The following is a 15,285-nucleotide window of genomic DNA, read 5'->3' as shown; positions in this document are numbered from 1 at the left end:
ACCTGTGGTCAAGGATCGGTTGCTGTAGACTGAGAGTTTGGGACAATCATGTAAGCATCAGCTTAGACTGAGCATGGCACTATATGTCTACCATCCCAACTACAGACAACCACTCCTGGTGGTGCATGCCTCTCATAGATAGGTAGACCGTGATCCAGCCCAGGCTGATCACAAATTGAGTCTCTATCTCAGAAATGCCCAAAACAGAAAGGCATGGTAGAAAACCTAACTGACAAGCCTAAGGACTTGAGTTCAAACCCTAATATACCAAAAAGAATCAGAGGTCTGGTGCCAGAGGCTCATGCCTACAATCCTAACTACTCAGGTGGCTGAGATCTGAAGATCACAGCACAAGATTTAAAATAGGATTGGCCTTGCGAAGGTCATGATGAGAAAACCTGGAGTCTGACCTATGCTGTTGCACTCCATACTAGCAGGGCTCACATCTTTGCTAAGTGCTGACCACACTCTCTGTCCCCCTAGGAAGCCACCCCTGTGGGCCACACTCCCAGGTCCTCCCAAGCTCCCACTGACACTAACCAGGCCCAAGAGAGTACACAGCTCCAGGACACAGAGATCCCTTGTTCTTATAATTTAACAATGTTGGGTCCACTTCAAGCCTCACACTATTCCAGGCCCCCAGACCTCAGCTGTGAAGCCCATTCACCCCCCCCCCCCAAAGATAGCAGGCAGAAGTTACCAAAGGACCCAGCTTCCTTGTTTCAACCCATTTCTACACACACACACACACACACACACACACACACACACATACACACACACACATTCAGACCAGTGACAGAAGACTCGTCCATGCAGCACCTGCAATTTTCCAAATGATCACTCATCTGAGCACAGTCAGGCTGTACAAGGAGCAAGATGGTCTCTCTCTCTCTCTCTCTCTCTCTCTCTCTCTCTCTCTCTCTCTCTCCCTCTCCCCTCTCTCCTCTCTCTCTAGCTCTCTCATGCGCACACACTCTCTAGCTCTCTCATGCACGCGCACGCGCGTGCGCACACACACACACACACACACACACACACACACACACACACATATACACACACAGACAGACTCAGAGCAGTGCTTCTCCAGAGTTTGTTGGTTCTTCATTTAGTACAATGTGCAAGCTGGAACACCGGGTTCCCTTGGAAGAATCAGGGGCTTCCACTCAAGAACACCGTTCTAATGACTCAGCACCACCCTGCCTCTCCTTTTCTCCAGGGCCAGTACATTGACACCCCATTCACAAAACCCTAGGCCAGGAAGCTGGGTAAAGGTGTCCTGAGACAGGTTGCTCCTCAGAGCCAGGAGACAAAACAAGCACAGAGTCATGGTGTACCCAAATGAGTGTCTTACCTGAGGTGGGGGCAGTGTTGGGGAAATGGATGGGGTCCTAAAGTCTACATATATGGACTTACTCCCTACTTCTAGCATATATGCTTCTGGGCCACTTGGCGGATTCTTGGGAAGGACAAGGAGACCAGATGGACTGGGACCACCAGAAGAAGCTGGCAGAGCTGGGAAATGTGATCACCCTGTGAGAACTGTTGACAACTGAGGAAAGGAGCAGGCTGGGTCTATGTGTGTGTGTTGGGTGGTGTTCCTCCCAGATAATCACCTTCTATCTGACCCCCAGCACCTTCACCTCCCAACTGGGCTTTAATTGTATCCTCTTCAGGTGAAAGCATGACTGAGCACAGAGGACAAGGGCTCACACAGCAAGGAAGACCTATCTTCTGCTCCCAACACCCCCCACCAGCAGCAAAAAGGAAAAGACCCTAGAAAGCAGGTGTGGAGGTGCTGTTCCCCACCTCTGACTAAAGCCACCATGTTCCCACCAGGGAGAGGAAGGGTGCAGATGAGTGGCTATGTTGCTCCCAATGGTCCAGGCCAGGGGCCCTGTGGTGCCCCCTCCTTACCCATCTCTGCATCTCCCCATTTCCTGGGACATTGACTGCTACGGATGGGTTTGGAATCCCCTGGTCGACACCCTCCCCACCCCTGGGACACATTTGTGGCAGAGTCTGGGCTGGAGTATAAGGCACAGGTGAGGTGGGTGTCTGGGTCGGAACGGGAGGGGATAGATGGTGCAGGGGTCAAAGGATACAAGCCTGGGAGGTGGACACTCATGTGCTGCTGGGAGAAGCTGTTGGCTGCGGCTCCAGGTGGGTCTAGCAGTGACGGCAGTGGCAAGGCAAACACTCAGGCCTGGAGCAGAGGACCCAGGACCTCACCAGGTTGTGACCACAAGCCGGCCTGGTGCTTGCCATCACCTGAGGACTCCGAGAGGCACCGTGGGTCCAAGCAGGCAGTGTCAGGTTTGAAACGTGGCACTGGGCAGAATGGGGAAGGGGGCTAGGGCATGGGCGGGGCATGGCAGAGCTGAGCCAGACCTCTCCTCCTAAGCCTTGAGTCTCTTGCTCACCACTCAGCCACCTCTACCATCCTCAACTGCGGGTAATGGTGTAAACCAATAGAGGGAATCCCGGTGCTACCTAGCAGCATGGAATATAAGTGTGGCCACAATTCTTATATCACATTGGTCAGAAAAAAACATGAAAGCATGGGGGTGTGGCCAGAATCCTGTGATGCAGGCAGCATGGGTGGAGTCAAGATGACAGTGGCTCCCACAGCCCTTTTCCCAGGGAACTCTGTCCAATTCAGTTGGAGACAAGAGGGTGACCTGCTTTAGCTGGATGGCTGCACAGATTGTTGTGTATGACTGTTTGTTGCCAGTCCTGGACCTTGAACTCAGGATCTGGGCACAGTCTGTGAACTTCTTTTGCTCAAGACTAGCCCTCCACCACTGGAGCCACTCAGCTTTACTTCTGACATTGTTGGCACTGAATTTGGGTCTCAAGGACTTTCCTGCCTAGGGTGACTTTGACCATGATCCTCCTATCACAGCCTTGTAAGTATCCAGGAGGACTGCTGAGAGCCAATGGTGCCTGCCTAATCATTGGTCTTGCTGATGTTCTTGCACAGACTGTTGAGTTCCCTATCCTCGGGTTTAAGTGGCGGGAGCTGCAGTCCACAGTTCAAATCCTGGTCCTTCGACCTCCAAATATCAGGAGATCCTAAGAAACTCGTTCCTATCCATATGATTTCCAATGGAATGTGATGTATATCATGATTGAATGAGCAGTTCTTGAATGATTCTAGGATAAAATTACACACAATTATAGGACACTGATCGATTTTAGTTAATACTTTATCATTTAAACAATCACATACATTAAATGGAGGCATAATGAAATACCTAAGAATTGGCTCTTCACATAGTATAAAGGTGCAATTTTTTCTGCCAGGATTGAGATTGGAACTCATGGTCTGGGTAATTCTGTTTCACTGTGTGGAAAGGAGAAGCTCACCTCCTTGAAGTCAAGAAATTCAAGTCTGTTCCTTAGGCCTGAATTCAATCTCCAGCACTAGAAAACATGCTATTCATATACATTTGAAATATTTGATTTCTATTTATATACATATGTTGACTCCATATTGAATTCAGTGTAGTTACTCGTTTTATATTTTGTTTTATTCGTGTATTAACTGTTTATTTTATAAACTATTATGACACATAGAATATTTATTACATTGATTACATAGGATATAAATCTGTTTATGTATTCCACTTCATAACGGACAATCTGGACATTCACAGAAAAGGAAAACGTGTCACTATCAGCTTCTTACTCCACGATTCATTGTTTGGAAGTGCTGACATCTGAAACCATGGCCTACAAGGCAAAATTAATGAATGGGTGAGTGTCAGCATGCCATCCATGGCAAATTGAGCTGACAGCCAGTTCCCACAACTTGAGATTGAGCCCCATGGGTTGAAAAAATAAGAACAGATTGACATGCAGATGGCAGTACACTAGTAAATATATATCTTTATAGAGTGCCAGACATGTCTATATATTCAGTTATATAGACTACATTCTTACCAAGTCTTGGGTATTTTTTATGCCTCCATGTAACTAATGTTATTGTTTTCATCCTTAAAAAACTATTAACTAAATCAGTGTCCTGAAGTTATTGCATTTCTGTATGTAATAGTATTCTTTTAATGCTTCATAAATATTAAACAAAATCACTCACCCTCCTGAAATCATGTTGTCTAATTATATAGGGGCATCATTCACGATCAACTCATTTCACCATGACATTGATAACACTCCATTGTTAATTCTATGGGTGGGAACGAGTCTCTTAGTATCTCCTGACATTGGTAGGTGTCAGGATGGGGATTTGAAATCAGGGCCTATGTTTCCACGTGGTCTTATGGCTACGCTTATAGTCTGCAAGCCTTCAGCAATGCAAGGTGAAGTACCCTTTGCAACAGTAGCATTCAGACCCAGGAGGGTCACCTCACAAAGGAAGAAATGTAAAAAGACCATTTTGTCACATTTTTTCTGTGCAATTCTTTCCCCACAAAACCTAGGGATCTAAGATCCCAGGATCAGCTGTGGGTCCAGTTGTTTTACCTCAGCCTATGGTGATCAAAGCTGAGGCAGAGTTTCCATGACCTGAGTTCAAGCCCCGTTCTGGAAAAAAAATTAGCTCCCTGGCTTGCAATTCACACCAGTTATTCTGCCAGACTTTGGATTTGAACTCAGGGTCTGCGTGAATCTGCAGCACTGTAGATGAAGGGGAATTTCATCGTACTTGAAGATTCGAAAGTCAGGCCTGTTCACTAGACCTGAATTCAAGCCCCAGCCTTGGAAAACATACTATTTATATAGATTGTAAGATAGGATTTGTTATTACCTATAGATGTTCAGTCCATACATGTTTGGTGTGGTTGTTACCTGTATTTATTGTTTTATTCATTTATTTACTATTGATTTTACTATGATGACACCCATTCCGTTTATTACATTGATGACATCCTATCACATGGCATCAAGATTTGTAGACCTGTTCTCCATCATGCCTGACACCCAGGACTCTCAGAGAAAGGGAAAACAAGTTTCATACTCAGCTTCTTACTCCACGATTCCATTGTTAGTAGTTCAGGACCAATTGGCAAATAGGTCAAGGTGAACACACCAGTCTGTCAACAACTAAGGAGACAGGCCATTCCCAGGATATGACATTGATCCCCAGGGTGGGCCATGATAGTCATAAATTCATTATTTAAACATAGTATCTATATTGACATACATGTGTGGACAGTATCTTGCGTTTGGTGTACCTCTTCTCTTTATTTTCTGTCTTATCCATGGAAGTATTGTGTATTTTACTGAGGATGATGACAGATATAACAGTGCTTACATGGATGACAACCTATTGCCATGGCTGTAGGTTTTCCTATGCATTCTCCATCCTAGCTGAGACCCAGGACTTTCATAAGACAGGAAAATAGGTCAACTGATTGGCTTCTCACATCAGGATTCATATTTTGGCAGTGTTGGGATTTGAACTCAGAGCCTATCAGGCCAAATTGGGGAAAGGGTCAAGGTGAGGACAAAGGTCTGTGAGCAGGATTACCCTCAATACCCTCCAAGTATGGTGGCTGAATTCAAGCCTAGGGTCTGGAAAACATACTTTTTATATACATTTTAAAGACAGTATTTATACTTCCATACAGTTGTTCAGTCCATATCATGTTTGGTGTTGTAGGATTTATACTTCCACATAGATGTTCAGTCCATACCATGTTTTGTTTGGTTATTTTATTTCTTGTTTTATTCATTTATTTACCATTTATTAAATTGCCTCTGATGATACCTATACCATTTATTACATTGTTTATATCCTATCACATAGCATCTAGATTTTATAGATGTGTTCTCCATCATTCCTGACACCCAGGTCTCTCCCTGAAAAGGAAAACATGTGTCACACTTGGCTTCTTACTTCAAGAATATATTTTGGCAGTGCTAGGATCCAAACTCAGGGCCTAGAAGGCCCAATTCATGAATGAGTGAGTGTGAACATGGCAGCCTCTACCCAATGTAGCTGTCAGGTGTTTCCTAGGTGCTGAGATCGAGCCCGAGGTTTGGCCAAAACAGCGATACATGGATAGGCAGACGGTGATATACAAATAAATATATATTGTTAAAGAGTGCCAGAGCCGTCTATCTATGCTTGAATGACATCTACTACATTCCTACCAACTCTTAGGTATTTAATATACTGTCATTGAAGTAATATTATTCTTTTCATGCTTAATAAACTATTAATTAAGATCAATCAGCATCCTAGGATTACTGCATCCAATTTTAGACTAGACCGATGCACGAACTACTCTTTCAGTCGGAATGAGTCTCTGGTGATCTTGAGCCATTGGTAGGTGTCAGGACAAGGATTTGAGCTCTGGGCCTATGTTGACAGGTTGGGCTATGGCTTCCCTGATAGCCTGCCAGCCTTCAGCAATGGCCGGTCAGGTCCACTTTGCATCTGTAGAACCAGGATGGTAACCCTGCAAAGAACTTCAAGATAAGAAATCAAATGTTTTTTTTTTCTTTCATGCAATTGTTTCTAACATATTTATAAGATGATTTCTTTATTGCTTTGTATGTCCCTCCCCCACAGTAAAACCCTTGCTTTCACTTTATTTGATGTTGGTATAATTTGTGGAGGGGAAGGGAAAAAAACAAATTGTTTAAATAGGGATACAGGTGGACCCATAGCAACAATGAAATGTACAAGTCATTATGTAGAAATCAAACTTTACAACTTTGGTGGGGGGGAGGATTGGGTGGGGGGTGGGCGGGGGGGTGGTAATGGAAGGGATGTGAAGAGGAAACAAAGGGGAGGCAACAATGCTTGATAAGAAATGTACTCGTTATCTTGCCCATGTAATTGTAACCCCTCTGTATGGTATTTTCATAATAAAAAGAAAAAAAAATCATAAAACCCCCAGCCCTCTGCAGCTCACTACTTTTTGTGCTGTCTCACTTTTTTTTTTCTTTCTTCCTGCAAGCCCTCTTGGCCTAGGATCCCAGGATTGGCTATTGGTCCAGAGGCTGCATCCCAGCCTAGCGAGATCAAGGCTTAGGCAGAGTTGCCACAATCTGAGTTCAAGCCCATGGTTGGCAAAAGAAGAAGAATGAATAAATAAATAAATAAGTAAATAAATAAATAACTACATTATTTAACGAAAATAAAAAAGAAATAAAGCTCTCTGGTTTGGAATTTCTGCCAGTTTTCTTTCCTAGCCTGGGATTTGAACTCAAGTTCTTGGTAAATCTGCAGCAATGTGAGGGAAGGTGAAGAGTTGCCACTACTTGAGTTCAAACCCTGTGTCAAGCAAAAAAAAAAAAAAATTAAGTCACTGACCTCGGAAGGGGGAGGTAGTTGTGGAGATGAGAGAGAAAGGATGGTAGGGGGAAAACAAAGGACGAGTCAACAATGCTCAATAGGAAATGTACTCATTACCTTGCTCAAAAAACTGTAACCCCCTGTACATCATTATTACAATAAAAAACATGTATAAAAGAAACAATGTAGAGCTCACAGAAGCACTTTGGGGGGTAAGGGAAAGATGTCTAAATAGCTGTACTAAATTCTACACTGCTTTTGTTTAATGTTCAGTATGGAACTGAATAAACATAACTGTTTTCATTTAAAAATTAAGTCACTATCATGGAACTTGGGCCAGTGTTTCTGACATTGCTGGGATTTGATCTTACCGTCCAGATAACTCTTTTACACCATGGGTGAAGGCAAAGCTCACTGTCATTGAGGAAAAGAAATTCAGGCTAGAGTTCCCAGGGCCTGCATTAAGGCCCTGCAATGGAAAAAATGTTTATATACATGTGCAATATATGATATATACTTACATATGTATGTTTATTACACATTAAGATTATTGTTATTGATTTTGTATTTATTTTATTTTTATTTCATTCATTTATTCATTGTTTATTGTATTTAGTACTATTACACACATAATATTTATTACATTTTGTACATCTATTATAAAATTGTACACAAAATTTAGGACATTGACTCATTTTTCATTAATACTTTATTAAGTGTCGGAACATGATACATAATTAAATGGAGGCATCTTTCACAGTCATCACAAGTTTAGAGTCTGTCCCCAGAATGGGTTTTTCTTATTCATCTTTGGACAACATCCTATAGGGTTTTCTTTAGATGATTTATACTCAGAAGCCTTTTCTTGAAGATAGGCAATTTGAGGGATAAAATAGTAAGAGTGAGGTTGGGAATGTGGCTTAGAAGTGAAGATCTCACTCAGCATGCATGAATGCTAGTTTTTGAATCTTCAATGCTACATATTCAGAAAATGCCAGAAGCAGTGGAATGACTCAAGTGGTAGAGTGCTAGGCTGGAGAAAAAGAAGCTCAGAGACCATGCTCAGGCCCTACTTTCGAGACCCAGTGCTGGCAAAAACAATAGGTCAGATGCCGGTGGCTCACACCTGAAACACTAGCTTTTCAAGAGGCTGAGATCTGAAGACCACAGTTCAAAAACAGCCTAGGCAAAGAAAGTCTGTTAGACTCTGATATCCAATGAACCACCAAAAGGCCCCACCTGGCGCTTTGGCTCAAGTGGTATAGTGTTTACCTTGAGCTGAAGGGCTCAGGGATAGTGCCCAGCTTCAGTTCGAGACACAAAACTGGAAAAAAGTGAGGGTTAATCAAAGTACTTTTCTTATTTGCTAATTAGAAGAACATTTTCTGGAAAATGAATGTTGATGTACACAAGAATTGGAGTCAGAACTAAAGGTTCAAGTGTAGCAGCTCCATAACACCAGCTTCTCAGACCGTAGCATTATAGCCTTGTGTCCTACAGGGTTCAGAAAGGTCCAATGTTGAAAGGCTTAATATGCTCCCCAAGTCCTTTGTGATGTGCAGTTAACTTGTATTTTCAATGTCATCACTGTTCTGAACCTAGCAGAGCACCAGAAGCTCACACCCATCACCCTAGCTCAGGAGGCTGAGGTGTCAGGATCACAGCATGAAGCCAGCCAGGGAAGAAAAGTCTATGACACTCTGACTTCCACTTCACCACAGATAAAGCAGAAAAGGGCTCATGTGGCAGAGTGCTAGCTTTGAGCCAAAGAAGCCCAGGGACAGAGACTAGACCCACAATTCAACCCCAATACCTGCAAAACATTTAAAGCAAAGGACAGAAAAGAGCAAAAAGCCAGTAACTCCCTTTGGTTTTGATCAATCTATTTCTATCTCGGAAGCTCCTGAGGAGCTAGCAGGATAAGCACCAAACTAGGACATGGACTAGGAGTGGAGACTGAGTTTCATGGTCAAGTGTAGTAGATCCATCTGCCCCACCACACAGGAGAAGATTGTAATCATCTTGTGTCCTACAGTGGGCTTCAAGAGCTTCCTAGGTTTCCCTTGGTGATGAGAATTTACTTGCATTCTAAATGTTCTTAGAGTTCTCGAGCTATAGAAGAAGGAAAGAAACATTATTGACCCATCCTGGGTTCAAATGAAGTTCTCAGAATCCAAGCCCTAGCCCTGTTAGCAGGAAGAATTCCAGTGTCACAGTGTATTTGTAGGATAGAGAACAGTTGCAAAAGCAACCTAGGTGAAGAGGCCTAGACCTGAAGGATTAGGAGGCAGAATGTACACACACTACAGGGAAGTGAGCTGCAAAATCACTTCATTCATTCCAGGCATGACCAGCAATGAGGTGAAACCTGAAACGTTTGCTAGAGTTACACCAGGGTCAGGCTTTTCTCAGCCTTTTCAAACAATTAACCTTCCTCCCTCAGGTGAAGGGAGCCTCAGACTATTTTAGGTTAACAATAGCCAGTTTAGTGGAGAAGAGGGGAGGAACAGAGTAAAAAAAAATACTGCTCTCTGGTCTTAGGGAGTGGGTTTTTGATTCTCTGTCTGTCAGATTTGAAGGCCCTTCTTAGCTTTCATTCTCCTCCTCATTAATGCAAATCCCCAGTCGAAGGAGAGAGGCAGGGCCCTTTCTCTTCTGTCTCCAGGCACCTGGGTTAGAACCTGGCTCTACTCTCTTGGCTCTGGGGCCTCTGGCTGGTGAGAAGTGGGACAGAGACCTTCTTTCTGCTCTATGGTTGTGTGAAGGCAATGCTGGTAGCCTGGCACATTGCAGAAGGCCTCACCATTGGAAAGTTTTCCCTTCATTCCTCCTGACTTCCAAGACCAGATACAGATACATCTATTATCTATGTATCTATCTAGGTATCTATCTAGGTATCTATGTATCTATGTATGTATCTATCTATGTATGTATGTATCTATCTGTCTGTCTGTCTGTCTGACTATCTATCTATCTATCTATCTATCTATCTATCTATCTATCTATCTATCTATCTATCTATCTATCTATCTATCTATCATCTATCTATCTATCTATCTATCTATCTATCTATCTATCTATCTATCTATCTATCTATCTATCTATCTATCTATCTATCTATCTATCTATCTATCTATCTATCTATCTATCTATCTATCTATCTATCTATCTATCTATCTACCTATCTACCTACCTACCTAACTACCTAGCTAGCTAGCTAGCTAGCTAGCTATTATCTCTGTGCCAGTTCTTGGGTTGATCTCAAGGCCTGGGCACTGTCTCTAGCACTCTGCTACTTGAATCACAGCACCAATTTTGGATTTTTCTGTGTATGTGCTACTGAGCAAACGAAACCAGGGCTTCTTGCATGCTAGGCAAGCACTCTTTCACTTATCCACATTCCCAACTCCCTCATCTTTTTCTTAATGGTAGTTTTTACATAAGTATGCCACCATTTTATGTCCCCAAGTTTAATTTTCTGAATACCGGTTATTTCTATGAACCTTGATCGTCTCTTCCCCTGCCTGATTTGTGACTGTTCCTGCATTGACCTCAGAATAAAATGTAAATAAAGTCTCCTGAGAGATTAAGTGCGCATTATATAACACTGGAAAAGAAAAGCCATAGGCCTGAAATGAAGAGAATGATGCAGTATGCACAATGAGCATATCTGAAAAATAAATCAGTAAATAAAAGCAGCAGAAGCATTGCATATGGTCTGTGGCACTCAGGGAGGTTATATACACACATGAGTAGGTAGGGCACTGATACATAAGTTGGCCATCTCTTTCCGAATTTATTGTGGTTATCCCAAGGCTTAAACTCACGGCCCAATATATTCCTGAGCTTTTTTGCTCAAGGCTTAGGCTCTATCACCGCCACAGTTCCACTTTCAGCTATCTGGTCGTTAATTGGACATAAGCCCCTCCCAGGCTTTCCTGCCCGGTCTGGTCTGTATCTCCTGCTCAGCCTTCTCTCTCAAAGTTGGAGCTGTAACCTCTGGGCCACTGCTCCACTTCTGGTTTTCTGGTGGTTTATTGGAGGTAAGAGGATCACAGACTTTCCTCAGGCTGGCTTTGAATGGCGATCTCCTGACTAGGATTCAAGTGGATTTCCTCAGGGATTTACCAAGGAGCTGCTCCACACAAACCTTTAGTCTAAATCTTGAGAGGCACTAGAGGAAAACAGAAATATCAAGATGTTTATAGTTTGTTCTAGATAATTAAGGTTGAAGACACAATACACTCATAATTATTAGGTCATTTTATAAGCAAAAGGAGCAATGCAGACAGTATGAAGATTGCTCCAGGTTTCAGTCCTCTCATCCTGAGACAGTAAATTCACTGCAGCTCAACGCTAAGTGAAAGAACTGGCAGGTCCTATGGACATTTGCTCCCAAATCCCGTGACACTTATTTCTCACTTTTGACTTCAAACCGGTGACCAGAGGAGAAGATGAGGAGACAATATCCTTGTCAGAGAAAGCAGCTATAAAGAACATTGGGTAGTTTAGTTATAAATTCAAACCATTGGAATGACCCTGTTAAAAAGACAGATTGTCCAGAGTAAAAAATGAAGAAAACAAAGGCAGCTGCCAGTAGCTGCTGACTGTAATCCCAGCTCCTAAGGAGGCTGAGATATAGAGAACCTTAGTTTGAATCCAGCCAGTGTAGGAAAGTTCATGGCAACGTTATATCTAAGAGATCAGAGAAAAAACCAGAAGTGGGGCTGTGACTCAAGGCTAATGCACTACCCCTGAGCAAAAGGAGCTCAGGGACTATGCCTAGGCTCATAGTCCAACTCCAGGACCTGTCCCCCCACGCAAAAAAAGCATGTAGCTCTAAGTCTTTGTGTATGGATGGATGTATTCCTGTGGATGAATCTCCAGAGTAGCTATGATGAATGGCACCAAACTAGAAAATGTGTTTTCAATACAATGATTTCATAGCACAGAGAGGGTTTTCAAGACATTGCATGTTCCAGGGCTCCCCTCACTATTCCCAGTGTAGCCTGAGGGTTTCTCTGCATCCCAGGACTGCTGGAAGAAGTTTCTCTCATTGTCTGGAGAGGCATACAAAAGGAATCACTCCTGTACGTCTGTGTAACAAACAACTCCGTCTGCACCAATTAGTGAAGATGAGTGTGGGTAGGCTCTGAAAGTCAGGAGAAAAAGGACTCTTTGTACCTCAAGCTATCTCTCTCCCCAGTGCTCTGTTTTGACAGGAAGCCTCCATTTGTGCCACCTCCCGTGGCAGGCCAAGTTCCCTGCACTCATCCTGTCTTTGTTAGACTATATTCCATTGTTGAAACAAACTGCTATAATTAATTCAAGAGTCCTTCTGGCAGACAACTAAGGAGCTGAACCTAATGAAAAGATTCCTACTTGGCAATGGTGCCTCCCTTGGTTTCAGGAAGCTTGTTAAATCTAAGCACATGCAAAATCACAGTGCTTCCTATCATCTACAGCTGGTGAAGCTCATCAGATTTTGAAATCTTTAACCTCTCCTAGTGGGGCCCTGGGTGGCTAGGTTTCAGGGTTGAACACAGGGCCAGGGTGATGACCGTGACCTCAGAGCACAAGCCCAGTGCTTTACCATTTTTTGTCACAACTTCACTTCTGCTCTCTCTCTCTCTCTCTCTCTCTCTCTCTCTCTCTCTCTCTCTGTGTGTGTGTGTGTGTGTGTGTGTGTGTGTGTGTGCATATACCAGTCGTGGAGCTTGAACTCAGGACCTGAGTACTGTACCTGAGTTTCTCCTGTACAAGGATAGCATTCTACCACTTGTGCCACAGAACCACTTCAGGATTTTTTTCTAGGGATGTGGTACTGAGGATGCAAACCCAGGTTTTCATACATGCAAAGCAATCTACCCCTAAGACACGTTCCCAGCACTCCACTTCCGGTTTCTTTCTTTCTTTTCTTATAAGTTGGAGGAGTTGAAGTCTGGGCCTGGGTGCTGTCTCTGAGCTTTTCAGCTCAAGTCTGGCGCTCTACCACTTGAACTCCAGCACTCTTTCAAGCTTTCTGGTGATTCATTGGAGATAAGCAGCTCAAGGAATCTCCTGCCCAGGCTTGCTTTGGATTGTGATCCTCAGCTCTCAGGCTCCTGAGTAGCTAGGATGACAGGCATGAGTCACCGGTGCCCAGCTTCCACATCAAGTTTCTAAGTGGTGAATAGGAGACAACAGTGTCTGGGATAGTTTGGAACCCAGATCCTCAGCTTGCTGAGCAGACAGGATGACAGACCTCAGCTTAAAGACACCTAAGCCGAGACACTTTGCTCCAAAGGGTTCCTTGGCTCCGTGTGGTAGAGCGCTAGCCATGAGCCCAAGATGAAACTCAGCGCCTAGGTTCATGATGGAGAAAACTAAACCAAAACAATTGTCTGCAGGAGACAAGTCACTAGAATTCAGTACATACATAAATTTGGCCCTGCCTTGGGGATATATCTGAGCTTCAACTTTCTCATCAGCACAATCATCTTACTTGTGGAGCTCTAACAAGGACCAGATGAAAGAATACACCATGTGAATGGCTCAGTACATAGCACCTTGTAAAGGACTCAGCACACAGCAACCCGTGAAGGACTTAGCACCCAGCACCCCAGGAAGGACTCATCACATAGCTGTATCTCACAAGCTGTCATTAGAATTCGGATGCTTTCATTAGTATCATCATTCTTTCAGAAACCCATCACAAATCACACAATTCACATCTAACCATTTAGAGGTGTGGTTAATGGGGGGTAGGGTCGTCAGCTTCAGGGATTGCACTCATAGGTTGGGGGTACTGTCCTAAGACCTTTTCCTCAAGGCTAGAGCTCTACCAATTTGAGCCACAGCTCAGAGTCTCTCAGACTTCCTACCAGGGCTGAGTTTTCAACCCACCAGTGTCAGATCTCATCCCCCAGCAGCTAAAGGGGATCCAGCAATGTCTGGCTAAATTGAGTTGGTTTGTAGCAGTTGACCACTGGCTAAGTCAGGTTAGATGGCAGCCATCAGCTTTAGACCCTCGGTTTGCTCTGTCATGAGATATTTGAAATCCTGGCCTTCTATAGTTGCAGTGAGAACTTTCTAACTTGTTTTGTGGTGCTTGAGTGACAGCACCTCTTCTGGCTTTTTCTGTTCATGTGATAGTGTGGACACGAACCCAGGGTTTCATATATACTAGGCGAGCACCAGGAGTGACAAGTGTAGTAATAGATATGTAGATTGTTATATATATATATATATATACATATATATATATGCATAAACAAGAGAGCAATGTGTGTTTATTATTAAATTATATATACTATATTACTACCAATTATTGATAAATTATTTCTTCCTTTATTTAAGTATTATGGTTGAATACATAATAAAGTATCAATTATAACATTCCATTAGCATTCACATGAACAGGAATGAGTTTGACAGGGTCTCCCTCCATTTGTGGGTGGCAGTCCTAGCATTCAAACTCCAGGCCTGGGTAGTTTACTTCGAATGCAAACCATTGGAATGACACTGTGAAGATTGCAGATTGTTACGATTTTAAAAAAGTACAACAAGAAGACAAGAAAGCAAGGTGCCAGTGGCTTCTGCCTGTAAACCTAATCCTAGCTCCTCAGGAGTCCGAGATGTAGAGAATGCCAATTTGATTTCAGCTGGGGTGGGAAAGTCAGTGAAACTCGTCTTTCTAAGAGATCACAGGAAAAATAAGACATGAATGGGGCTGTGCCTCAAGAACAGAGTGCTCCCCTTGAGCAAAAGGAGCTCAGGGACATGGCCTAGGCTCATAGTACAACCCTGGACCTGCCAAAAAAACAGGGAGGCAATAACTCCATATATCGGTGTATGGATGATGGACATTTATCAGGTTGCCCATGCCTATTCCCCAACCTAGGCAAGCTGGGACATGCCCTCAAAGAGTACTAAGTCTGAGCAGGCAGCTTGAATAAAGCTTTTTCTCTGGCATTGAAGAATGGAAGTCTTATGTTCTTGCTGAGATGTCCCATCGGGATACCTAGTAGCCAGTC

This window comes from Dipodomys spectabilis, unplaced genomic scaffold, assembly GCF_019054845.1.
Source record: "Dipodomys spectabilis isolate Male_0828 unplaced genomic scaffold, ASM1905484v1 ptg000203l, whole genome shotgun sequence".
Classification (NCBI taxonomy): domain Eukaryota; kingdom Metazoa; phylum Chordata; class Mammalia; order Rodentia; family Heteromyidae; genus Dipodomys; species Dipodomys spectabilis.
The sequence above is the reverse complement of the archived record's forward strand: the minus strand, read 5'-3'. Positions refer to the sequence as shown.